We start from the raw sequence: 12,361 nt of genomic DNA, 5'->3' as shown, positions 1-12,361 counted from the left end.
AAAGGTTAAATAAACAACATATCTAACTTTAATTTATTTTTCATATATCAAAATTTGATTATTAGTATAACTTGCACCAACAAACTCTCCATTTTTGATGTATTGATAACCTGGATTAAAATTAGCAAAAAAAATACATACTTGCAAATGAGCATTTAAACATGTGATGCAAATTTGAGTAAAGTGAGTTAATTTTTCTAACCTAACCCATTATCCTCCCCCTTTGACATATATAAAATATAATGCAACGCATTAAATATTAGAACAGTTTAGATGTTTAAAAATAAAGCACATCAATCAAGTAGTTGTTCTATAAACTAATTTAAAACTAGTTTTTGAGGAACTCTTAAAAAATTTCCAATTTGAATTATTTATAAAAATTGACAACTTGACTTTCAAAATATTTTAAAAAAATTGTACCAAAAGTTGTAAATATTTCAACCAATTCTTTGATAAAATTTAGGAATTTTTTGAACAACTTAAATAAACTTTTAACAAAGTAAATAGATTTTGTAAACCAAGTTTTTCAAACAAGTTTTCAAATAATAATTTTTTAATTATAGTTTGAAATAAATTTTTAAGTACGGTTTCAAAGTAATATTTCAAAAATAAGTTTTTGAAAACAAATATTTTTTTAAATAGAAAATGCTATCTTTGGAAAGAAATGTTTTAGACAGATATTTTGCAAGGAAGATATTTTCTACAATACAAATTTTCTAAACAAAATTTTCCAACTAATATTTTCAAATAAATTTTCAAGTAAATCACTTGTCAAGTGAGGTTTTTAAGCAGGCAAACACATTTTTCAAAACGCTTTTGGTAACAGATTGTTCAAATCTAAAAACAAACAGAGTTTTTAAAACAGACAAATTTTTCAAATGAATTTTCAGTTAAATTTTCAAAAACATTTCAAAACAAAAGTTTTGAAAACAAACTTTTCAAACATAGTTTAGTAATTTAGTATTTCATAAAGATGATCATGTAATTAAAATTTTGTAAGTATTTTTAAAGCATTTTTCAAATAAGTAATTTTAAAACAATGAATTTCCAAAGGAAAAAGTTTTCAAATATTTTCAAAGTAATTTTTAAAAATATTTTTGAAAAAGTAATTTTAATCAGTATTCAAAATAGATATTTAAAAAGTAGAAGAGTAAGTTTTTGAAAGTCATTTCTGAAGTCATTTTATAAAACATTTTTTAAAAAATTTAGCAAAATCAATTTAGAAATATTTTAAAAATATTTTTCAATCAAAGTTCAACGAAGTGAAAAAGCATGTTACAAGGATTTATTAAATTTATTTAAAGCAAATTTTAATAAATTTATTTTTGGATTGATAATTTACTTGAAACTAAATTGCATTGTTTGTTATCAATATTGATTAACTATTATTGAAATTTTAATTGTATAAATTGAAGTTTAATTACATTTTAATTTAAGTTAAATTAAGGGTTTATTTTAAGTATGACTTGATTAATTACTTTTTAGAATTGATTTAATTGAATTTTAAGTTAATTGATTAGTAATTAGATTGATTAAGTTAGTTTAATGTTTTGAGTTTTTAAATTTTAGCTGAGTGTTTAAATTTTAATTAAGTTTTTAAGATAAAAAGTTTATAAAAGGTTTAAAAAGATTTTTTAAAAAAAAAATAATTTTAAAAATAAATTTTTTATTAATATTCGGTCAGTAAATTGGTATTAATCAAATTATGATAGAAAAGTAGGATTAATTAGTTATTATTGATTAATTACTGAATTTTAGATTGATTAAGTAGAATTAATTATAACTGAATTTATTTTAAATAAATTTAATTGAATTTAATTTAATTTTAATTTTAAGACTTATACTATGTTTAATTAAATTAAGTTGGATTAAAGTTTTAATTAGGTTAAATTAAGATATTAAAGTTAAATTAAATTTTCAATTTATGTTTAATTTTTTTAAATATTTTTTTAAAGAATAATAAAAAAAAATTTAAAAGGATTTTTAAAATGGTTTTTAAAAGTATTTTTAAAATAGAATGTAAACTATTTTTTATTTAAAAATATTTTCTAAATGATTTTTAGAAGAATTTTTAAAATAGTTTTTAAAAAAAATCATTTAAAAAGATGTTTAAAATAGTTTTTTTAAAAAAAAAATATTTTAACTTTACATTTGAGGCGGGTTCTTTGACTTATCTTTTAAGATATTGTTGTTTGATATGCATAGTAATATTTAACGAGTAGTAATATTTATGTTCATTTCTGCATTGGTATGTCATTATCTATTACCTGAGCATGTTGTATTTATTACCTACTTTTGCATTCATGTTCCTTCGATTATTTATGCCCTTAAGGTAATGTCATACCATGCCTTATTATGTTCAGGACATTGATTTATTTTACCATACATGACCTGTGTACCTAGGACATTCTATTTGATCCATATATCTCTTGGTACACATTATGTAGAGATGGATATGATCAAGATATTTCCATGCTTAGTGTCATGCATCATCTCGCATGATTGCATGTTGTGCGATTGTTGACTCCATTATTGTTGAGCACATCGCCAATTACATGGATCTGCACACACAACCACTCATGGGTTAGTGGTTTTTATCAGGCAGGGTGTGTTGCAGTAGGTTGCTCTGTCAAGGGCTCTGCTGGTCCACTCATGGGTAGTGTGACGCAACGTGGTAGCAGGACAGGGATCCCTCTTCTAGATTATCTCATGAAGATGAGAGCATTGAGCTCCCCCACTTATGATTTGGGGAAAGGATGATAGGTGTACTCCGACAGCATCCCGTCCATTTGGTCACTTAGGAGCAGTGATGGCAGAGTGCACGGTTGTCACAACCCTACCCACTCGGTCTCGCCATCGTGTGTGAGACGGCTGACTGCGTCAGGGGTGACCAGGACATGTTGCATCATATGCACTGTGTTGGCCGAGACATGATTTCTTTATTGTTGCTTAGGTTTAGTTTTTATTATTAAACTATGTGGGTGCTTGCTTATTTTATATATATATATATATATATATATATATATATATATATATGTTCCGGTTGTGTTGGCCGAGGTTTATGTGGCCCAGAGGGCTTGTAGGTATGTCTCAGATTGTCACCCGTACAGGGAAGATGCTACCAAAATTTCTTCTGGCAGGGACTTCCCCGGGGTGTGAATCTATAGTATCGAAAAGTATTAGAGGGGGAGTAAATATTAATTGTGGCTTTTTCACATTTTTTGTAAGAACTCGAAGAGAATAATGTAGAGTAATAAATACAATGGAATAAAATAAAACTTGACACGGGTTGGTAGTTCGGAGAATGTGATGACTCTTACTCCAAAGCTCACGATCGTCGATCACTTTCGTTGAGCAATTCACTGTAAGATTGAAGAATTACATTGAATATAGAATTTAACTTGTATAAAAATAAAATAATATGCCGACAACTTAATTAAGAAACTTGAGTGTAGTCATCAGAGAAGTGTTTCGACGTCGTAGAGCAATTTCTAAAGCAGCTCGCAAGTATGAATACCCTGATTCTGAGATTCTGGTTAAGTATGGCTAAAAGGTTAGATGGTACTATCCATATCATCAATGTGCATCTTCCTTTTCGGAAGCCCAAACTTAAAAAGTTAAGCGTGCTTGATTTGGAGAAATCTGAGGATGGGTGACCTCCTGGGAAGTTTTCCAGGGTACGTGTGAGTGAGGACAAAGCACGCTGAAAGGACCTCCGGTGGTGTTCCCGGTTCAGTCCGGGTGAGGCCCGCTACGGCTGGGGCGTTACAGATGGTATCAGAGCGACCTTGCGACCGTGAGTGTGCCTATGGCAGGAGCACCCAAGGCACCACCTAACGAGGGAGATTCTGGGATTTGTCTGTAGTGTGATTCGTAATTACACAACGAGGACGTTGTGGCTTTAAGTAGGGGTGATTGTAATACCCTGATTCTGAGATTCTGGTTAAGTATGACTTAAAAGGTTAGATGATACTATTCATATTACCAAGGTGCATCTTCCTTTTCGGAAGCCCAAACTTAAGAACTCCAAAGTTAAGCGTGCTTGACTTGGAGAAATCTGAGGATGGGTGACCTCCTGGGAAGTTTTCCAGGGTGCGTGTGAGTGAGGACAAAGCACGCTGAAAGGACCTCCGGTGGTCTGTGGAGCTAATCGTCAACCCGATGGGCAATTCTGGTGGTGTTCCCAGTTCGGTCCGGGTGGGCCCCGCCCCGGCTGGGGTGTTACAGGTTTTGCTTAGTTCGGAGAATGTGATGACTCTTACTCCAAAGCTCACGATCGTCGATCACTTTCTTTGAGCAATTCACTGTAAGATTGAAGAATTACATTGAATATAGAATTTAACTTGTATAAAAATAAAATAATATACCGACAACTTAATTAAGAAACTTGAGTGTAGTCATCAGAGCCCCCAGGGCGTAGCCCAGACGGTGGGCGCATGGTATCTCTGGCGTAATGGCCAGGGGTCGATTCTCAGGAACTGACGACCTGGGGTTTATCCCGCCATGCGCCTATGGCCTGTGTACCTGCATGAACCTCCCTCCATATCCGTGGGGCCGGCACTAGGGGGGCCGCTAAGGTAGCGGATCTACCTTTTTTGAGTGTAGTCATCAGAGAAGTGTTTCGACGTCGTAGAGCAATTTCCAAAGCAGCTCGCAAGTATGAAAGTCATATGAGTTGTTCCTCTTGTGGCGTTGGTCGAACTCTCTTTTTATAGCCCTATCTGGGCGCCTGAACCGATCCTAGGCGTCCTCACAAGGCTGACATGGCGTGACCGCAGCGAAACTCTAACCGGCGAACTTTATCCATCTCCGGGTGCCTAGACCTGTCCGAGCGACTAAACTGTGACGCATGCTGGTCAATTAGCGTGCGCCACCTCAACTCCAAACTTAAGAACTCCAAAGTTAAGCGTGCTTGACTTGGAGAAATCTGAGGATGGGTGACCTCCTGGGAAGTTTTCCAGGGTGCGTGTGAGTGAGGACAAAGCACGCTGAAAGGACCTCCGATGGTCTGTGGAGCTAATCGTCAACCCGATGGGCAATTCTGGTGGTGTTCCCAGTTCGGTCCGGGTGGGCCCCGCCCCGGCTGGGGTGTTACAGGTTTTGCTTAGTTCGGAGAATGTGATGACTCTTACTCCAAAGCTCACGATCGTCGATCACTTTCGTTGAGCAATTCACTGTAAGATTGAAGAATTACATTGAATATAGAATTTAACTTGTATAAAAATAAAATAATATACCGACAACTTAATTAAGAAACTTGAGTGTAGTCATCAGAGAAGTGTTTCGACGTCGTAGAGCAATTTCCAAAGCAGCTCGCAAGTATGAAAGTCATATGAGTTGTTCCTCTTGTGGCGTTGGTCGAACTCTCTTTTTATAGCCCTATTTGGGCGCCTGAACCGATCCTAGGCGTCCTCACAAGGCTGACATGGCGTGACCGCAGCGAAACTCTAACCGGCGAACTTTATCCATCTCCGGGTGCCTAGACCTGTCCGAGCGCCTAAACTGTGACGCATGCTGGTCAATTAGCGTGCGCCACCTCAACTCCTGCTAGTCGCCCGTTCTGTCCCTTCCCTGGTATATGGACCAACTCTGGGCGCTTAGACCATTGAGCACCTAGACTTTGTCTAGGTGCTTGGAGCTCCTTTTTCCAGCCACATGATTTCCTACATTACAAGGTTAGCACAACAAACAATAATATGGAAATAAAATATTTCACGATCTCTGGATTGTCCGATTTTAACTTTTGATTTCCGTGAAATCGTAGGTCGAACCGACGCCTACTGTTCCTTCTACGGGGAACACATCCTCACCTACTCCTCTCAGGAGAGTTTACCTGATGTCAAACCGGTGCTCCAGACCATTTGGATTTTTTGCTCAGTATCTGAGACTTCAAGACTTTCAGCTGGATGTCCGATCCCCGACCCATCCAGACTTCCACCTGGTGTCCGCGACCTCAGTACTTTCATCTACTATCTTTGAGCCATACGATTTTATGTCTGATGTCTTCGATCTACTAAGACTTCTACCCAATCCCTCGGACTAGGACTTCCTTGCATATCCACAACTAGACTTCCACTTGCCTATCTTGCCTAGACTCACTTAGAACTTTCCTGCACATTCAGTCAGACTTATTAAAACCACAATAATTGTTAACATTGAACCATTTGTCCTTATCAAAACTGGGGTTTAATCATCTGGTGCTTCCTCAACAATAATTTCTATCTTTGCCACGTAGATTCATCCACGCAATCAAGGTTTTTGTCTCCTCAATTGTCAACCTCAGAGTCACGTACTCAGCGTGTCATCTTCCTAGTTTTTAGACAGGATCAATCGACTTGCTAATCACCTCAGTCTCATCTCCAATATGAGATCAAGATTCCTTTTTAATTTCTTTTGGGTCAAATTCCTCCTCTAAATCATCTTCGAATTCGTTCAAGTCATCTTGACTGTCGAAGCTATCGTCTTCCATTGTGAAACCTAATCGTTCTTGTAACAAAGTTTGAATATACCCAAAAAAAAAAAAAATGATTTTTTTATCTTTTTCTTCGTGTTCTTCCCATCCCTTGATCTTTCATCTCAATTTCTTCATATTCAATATAATAATAATTTATGGGTCAACAAATTTTGAAACGTTAAGCTGATTATTGACTCGTCGATGATGGTGTTCTCCTCCTCTCATTTGATTCAGGCTCCTCCTCTCCCCTTCGGTCTAAGGGTCATGGTAGCATTCATCGTTTGATCGGCTAAATATGAGTGTCCTACTAATCAACACTCATCAGCGGGTGTCCGCATGACTGATGTGACCCCCCCTTCGATGGCCAAGTGCTGGAATGAAGAAAAGACGCTCACGCATGTGCACACTAGAGGGAAGAAGAGCAAGATCGTCGGTCTGCCACTGCATGCACAAGGAGCCGGGAGTTAGCCGACTAGTTGAACAGAGTAAGATCATACACTAGAGGCGATAACGACGAAGTCATACATTAGACATGATCATACCGTTGGCCAAATATCATCCTCAGTTTCGAGTGTCTCACAAGGGCAGTTCTAGGCAGCAGGGTACGTGGTTGTTGGCTTAGAAACTATTGGTATCACACCCAAAGACACGTACACTCACTAATGTGAAAAACGAATAGAGGAAGGAGGAAAATAACTGCTAGAATATTTTCTTACAGTGAGAAAAAAATGAATTAATTTACTACACATCTCTAAAACTCTTTAAATACACCACAAACTAACATCATTAACTCATGAAAATAGGAAAGACTAATTCCACTAATTTATCCCATTAAAATAGGAAATTTTATCACCACTAATGCAAGGAAAAAAAAATATGGTCACTACGTGTCATGTCCGGATTAATATACTCACATTACCCCTCCTAATCCTGACATGGCTCTAAATCACGGACGCCGAGTAGTTGTCGCATGGCAGCAAACTTCACTCCTGGCAATGCTTTAGTTAATACATCGGCTCGTTGTTCTCCGGTATTAACGAACTCAACCACAATCCGTCCCTTCTCAATACATTCTCTGATAAAATAGAACCTTGTATCTATATGCTTGCTGCGACCATGAAATACTGGATTCTTCATGAGAGCTATGGCAGATTTTTTGTCGACAAATAGAGTCACCGGCTTTGGCTCTACACCGGTTAATTCGTTGGCAAGGCTCCTTAACCACAAAGCATGTCAGGCTGCAGTTGTGGTTGCCATGAACTCTACCTCACAAGATGAAAGCACCACTGTCTTCTGCTTTTGTGAATTTCAGGACACCAAACTTTCATTAAAATAGAAAGTCATTCCACTTGTGTTTTTCCTCCCATCTAGATTGCTGGCTAGATCACTGTCCAAATAGCCGAAAATACTAATTTCCTCGGGTCCCTTCTTGTAAACAAGTCCAAAGTGAATTGTACCTTTCAAATACCTGAGAATCTGTTTGACCACCTTATGATGGATGATTATAGGCCTCTCCATGTATCTGTTCGTCATTCCAATATAATATGATATGTCAGGCAGTGTGTGTAGCAAATATCTCAAATGAACAATGATGTGCCTGTACTCCGTGGCGTCAATTACAGTCCCTTCCAAGTCTTTATGCAGTTATGTCTTGGGTTCCATCGGATGCTTTGTGGCATTACAATCTTCCATCTTGAATTGAGACAAGATCTTCTTGGCATAAGTTGATTGTCTAAGTAAAATTCGGTTCTTCTGTTGTTCTACTTCAATTCCTAAGTGGTAAGAGAGAAAACCCAAATTACTCATCTCAAATTCCGTCATCATTTGTTGTTTGAATTTGTTGATTTCTTCTATGATACTTCCTGTCACGATGAGATCGTCGACATACACTCCAACAAGTATACTTGCTTCTCCTTCACCTCTTGTATATACTGCATGTTCTTGAATACATTTTTTGAAACCAAGCTCTTCCAGACTCCTGTTCAATCGCATGTTCCAAGCTCATGGAGCTTGCCGCAGTCCATAGAGGGCTTTGGACAACCTGTACACCTTGTGTTTCTGATTTTGTACCTCAAACCCTTCCGGTTAAGTGACATATATTTCTTCTTTTAACTCTCCATTAAGAAATCCTGACTTCACATCTAGATGGTGTACCTCCCAACTTTGATTTGCTGCAAGCGCAAGAATGACTTGAACAGTGTCAAGTCTAGCGACAGGTGCAAACACCTCTTCAAAGTCGATGCCTTATTTTTGTACATAGCCTTTAGTCACTAATCTTGCTTTGTGCTTAACGACTTCCCCCGTTGAATCTTTTTTCAATTTGAACACCCACTTTAGGCTAATAGATTTGTGGCCTAATGGGAGCTCAGTTAGGGTCCAAGTCTTGTTCATCTCAATAGATCTCAGCTCTTCCTCCATTGCTTCGTACCAGTAAGCCTCGATTGCAGCCTCTTGGTAGCATGTCGGCTCTTCAGACATCACCATCATCACCTCATTCTCTTCTTCGTCAACATCAACCACTTCCTCTGTGTTGGCATAGATATCAACAATGGATCTAAAACGAACGGGCCCTTCATAAGACTCGGGTGTGTTTGTTACTAGAGGCGAGGTAACTGCATGGGCGTTCGATGGTGGTGTAGATGGACTTGACACTCTTGGCATGGGTACTACAGCTATTGCCGGTGGTGTGACATGTTCTGTCCCTGCCTCAACGTCTGCTGCAACAATCACCTCTTCGGTGTCAAATGAATCCACCACCATAAATTCCGATAAGTTTTCGTCCTTGTTAGCATCTGCATTTCATGTCCATTCACAATTTTCTTGAAGCATTACATCTCTACTTATTTGTAGCTTGTCATGCCTTGGATCAAATACACGATGAGCTTTGCAGTCTTCCTCGACACCCAAGTATACCATGGGTGAGCTTCTATCGTCAAGTTTCTTAAGATGAGGGGTTGTATTTTTCACATATACAACACAACCGAATACTCTCAAGTGGGTGAGATGTGGCTTTCTCCCTATCCAAGCTTCAAATGGGGTACATTCTCCCAGTGCCTTAGTTGTCCACCATCTTCAGCAGCAAGTCTCTGTCGAACTTCGCCGATTCACCAAAATCCTCTGTTTGGTTTCTTCTTCGCGCTGTGCTTAGCTTGTAAGACGCATAAAAGCTCTCCAACTCCTCTACCTTCGCCTGAAGTTCGTGGTTCAGCCACCGGCGCTCGTCTCTGCTGACCGATTGGAAGCGGAAGATCTCCATGGACGGCCGGACTTCGTGCTGCTCTGCGTGCACGTTTAGCATCATGGATTGGATTTCGATCGCGGGTGATGAAGGTTGGATGGGAGCTTTGGAAAGATCGAAAATTGACTCATTCCGTGGATTGCTATTCTATTTTAGGGGAATTTTTTGGTGGGTTGAGGTTGGCATCAACTACGCGCGCGGGTCGCACTCTGTCCCCAGCTTTCGAAGAGACGTTGGAAACAAGGAGGTCGTTATTGACCGTTGAGGTCGGGGGAACCGCTCCAACCGCGCCTTCAAGCGCGTGACGTGATGCTCGCGTCGTGTCCGGTGTCTTATGGCTCCGAAAATTAGTAATTTCTTTTTGGATTTTATTTTTTTATAAGTAAATGAGCGTGTTTATATATGCGTAAGTTAGAATATGCATTATAAATCCAAGTTACTTACATTTGATAAAGAATCATATCAAACAAAATGTTTAGGGACCGATATACATGTACTTGCATCAATCTCACTCCCTCAAATACAAACAATTATTTCTAGGCGGCAACACATAATGAATCATGGATGTAAAATATCAATATTCAGTCAAGTAGACGTAGTTCTTTTCTACTTATAAACCATTTGATATAAAATTTTGTCTATTTCAATTCAATTTAAGAATATATTTTATTTTAATTTAATTTATAATTTTTATTGTAAAGCTCAACGGCAACTGCACTGCGATGCGACTATCCGAAATGCAAGAACTACATTCAACGAGTACATGGAAATTATTTTCATAGCTATAGAAACTCGCCGTCCCGATCTGTCCGGAGTGTTCTGATCTTGTGCCCAGTCTTATTCTCCGTCAAGAATTTGAACTTCTTGAATGCTTAGAAAGCATCATTCTTTGCTGCCAATACAAACACCCACATCCATCTTGTGAAATCATCAACAATCAAAAGGAAATACTTGTTACCGGCGAGTGTACATGATGTGATTGGCCTGCAAATATCAGCATGGAGAAGTTCCAATGGCTTCTCCGCTCTAAAGTTTGCTTGGCACGGGAATGGTGACCTTGCATGCTTAGTGATAACTATCATTTTGTCATAACATTTTGATCCATATAGGCATACATTTTAATCTTCTCATATGTTAATGTCATGTTTACACCTTGTTTCATGAGTTAGAGTCATTTGTGGATTTAATTACAAATTATATCATATTTGTGGTATTTGATGCTAATATTTGGATATAATCTTTGTAGGCATCAAGGGATCATGGATCCGAGGTTGATCAAACCAGATTGAACTCAAATCCGAGCTTGAATGGGAAGATCAAGCTTTGAAGCCACATGAACCGTTCGTTCAAGATTAAGAGAGATCTGACAGATCCGTGAAGAATCTGATCCATCCAAGCAAAGGGGAAGTAGATCATAACCAGTGATCAAGATCTGAAGATTTGGATCAGATTTGGAGCAAGTTCGACCGTTGGATCGATCCGGAAGAATCATAGCCGTTTGTCACAGATCTGAGATCTGATTTAAATCACAAGAGAAGCTACAGTTCGTTGGTGAATTTTCTACAGTAGCTTCGCGTCAAGAACAGAGGAGCGCGATCCTTCTCCGGGATTCCGATCCACTCCACCGCCGGCGAGCTGCTGAGGTCAAGGGCGTTTCCCTTCCTCCGGTGATCTTCCATCTTCGAGCTGGCGATGCCATTTCAACAACCTGATCCAGATTTGACTGCATTTTATGCCGCGATTCTGAGAGGGAGAAGAAGAACGGAGAAGTGGAGCGATTTGGAGGTTTCAGCCGAATTTTCTTCCTCCTTCCAACCGGCGACCTTCTTCCTCGAAGCTCTGTTTAGTATTTGCTTCGGACTTCTCTGATTTCTGCATCGATTTCTAATCCTAGCTGCATTTCATCTAATTCGATTGGTTATTCACCACTTGTGTGCTGTGGACATCTTCGTCCAATCCAATGAGTATTTGGGAATGCCCTAGCTCACTTCGGTTCAATACTTTTCTCTTTAATTTCTGCATTTCTGTTTTCCAATTTCCAGCTTCGTTTATTGTCTCTTGGCTGTTTAGTTTCATAGATCTGAATTGGTAAGGTTACACGAAGTTTAGATCTGTTTCTTGTTGTCTTCGATGCATCTGAATGTTTGTTAACTCTTTGAGTGGAGATATGATTTGTTCTTGAGTTCATTGTTTAGTTCATAAATGCAAGAATCTGAATTGTTTACTTTGTTCTTGTCTTGTTCTTATTTTGCTCTTGTTTAGTTTCTAATTTGTTTGGATCTGTTAATGATGAAATTCACAGCATAGTGTGACAATATGTTGTGGGTTCATGATTAATAGATAGATAGATAGGATTTCTTCCATTGCGTTAGATTTAGTTTCATACTTGTCTTGCTATTTCATTCCTTAATCCAAGAAGTCAATAAAACCCAAAACCCCAAGAGAAATAACAATTCAATCCTAAAATATTAAGCATTGGCTACATTCATTGGGAGACGACCCGAGTTATCTCTATGCTACATTAGTGTAGAATGGATTCGGTTACTTAATTCTTTTGATACCCATTTCACGACAAAATTAGGGTTTATCACTTAGCGATCACACACACCTCGCAAAGCTTGTTCGGCTGGAGGTTGGAGCAATAGTGGCACATCAATCGCTAATTTCTT

The sequence above is a fragment of the Zingiber officinale genome, chromosome 5B, assembly GCF_018446385.1.
Source record: "Zingiber officinale cultivar Zhangliang chromosome 5B, Zo_v1.1, whole genome shotgun sequence".
Classification (NCBI taxonomy): domain Eukaryota; kingdom Viridiplantae; phylum Streptophyta; class Magnoliopsida; order Zingiberales; family Zingiberaceae; genus Zingiber; species Zingiber officinale.
The sequence above is the reverse complement of the archived record's forward strand: the minus strand, read 5'-3'. Positions refer to the sequence as shown.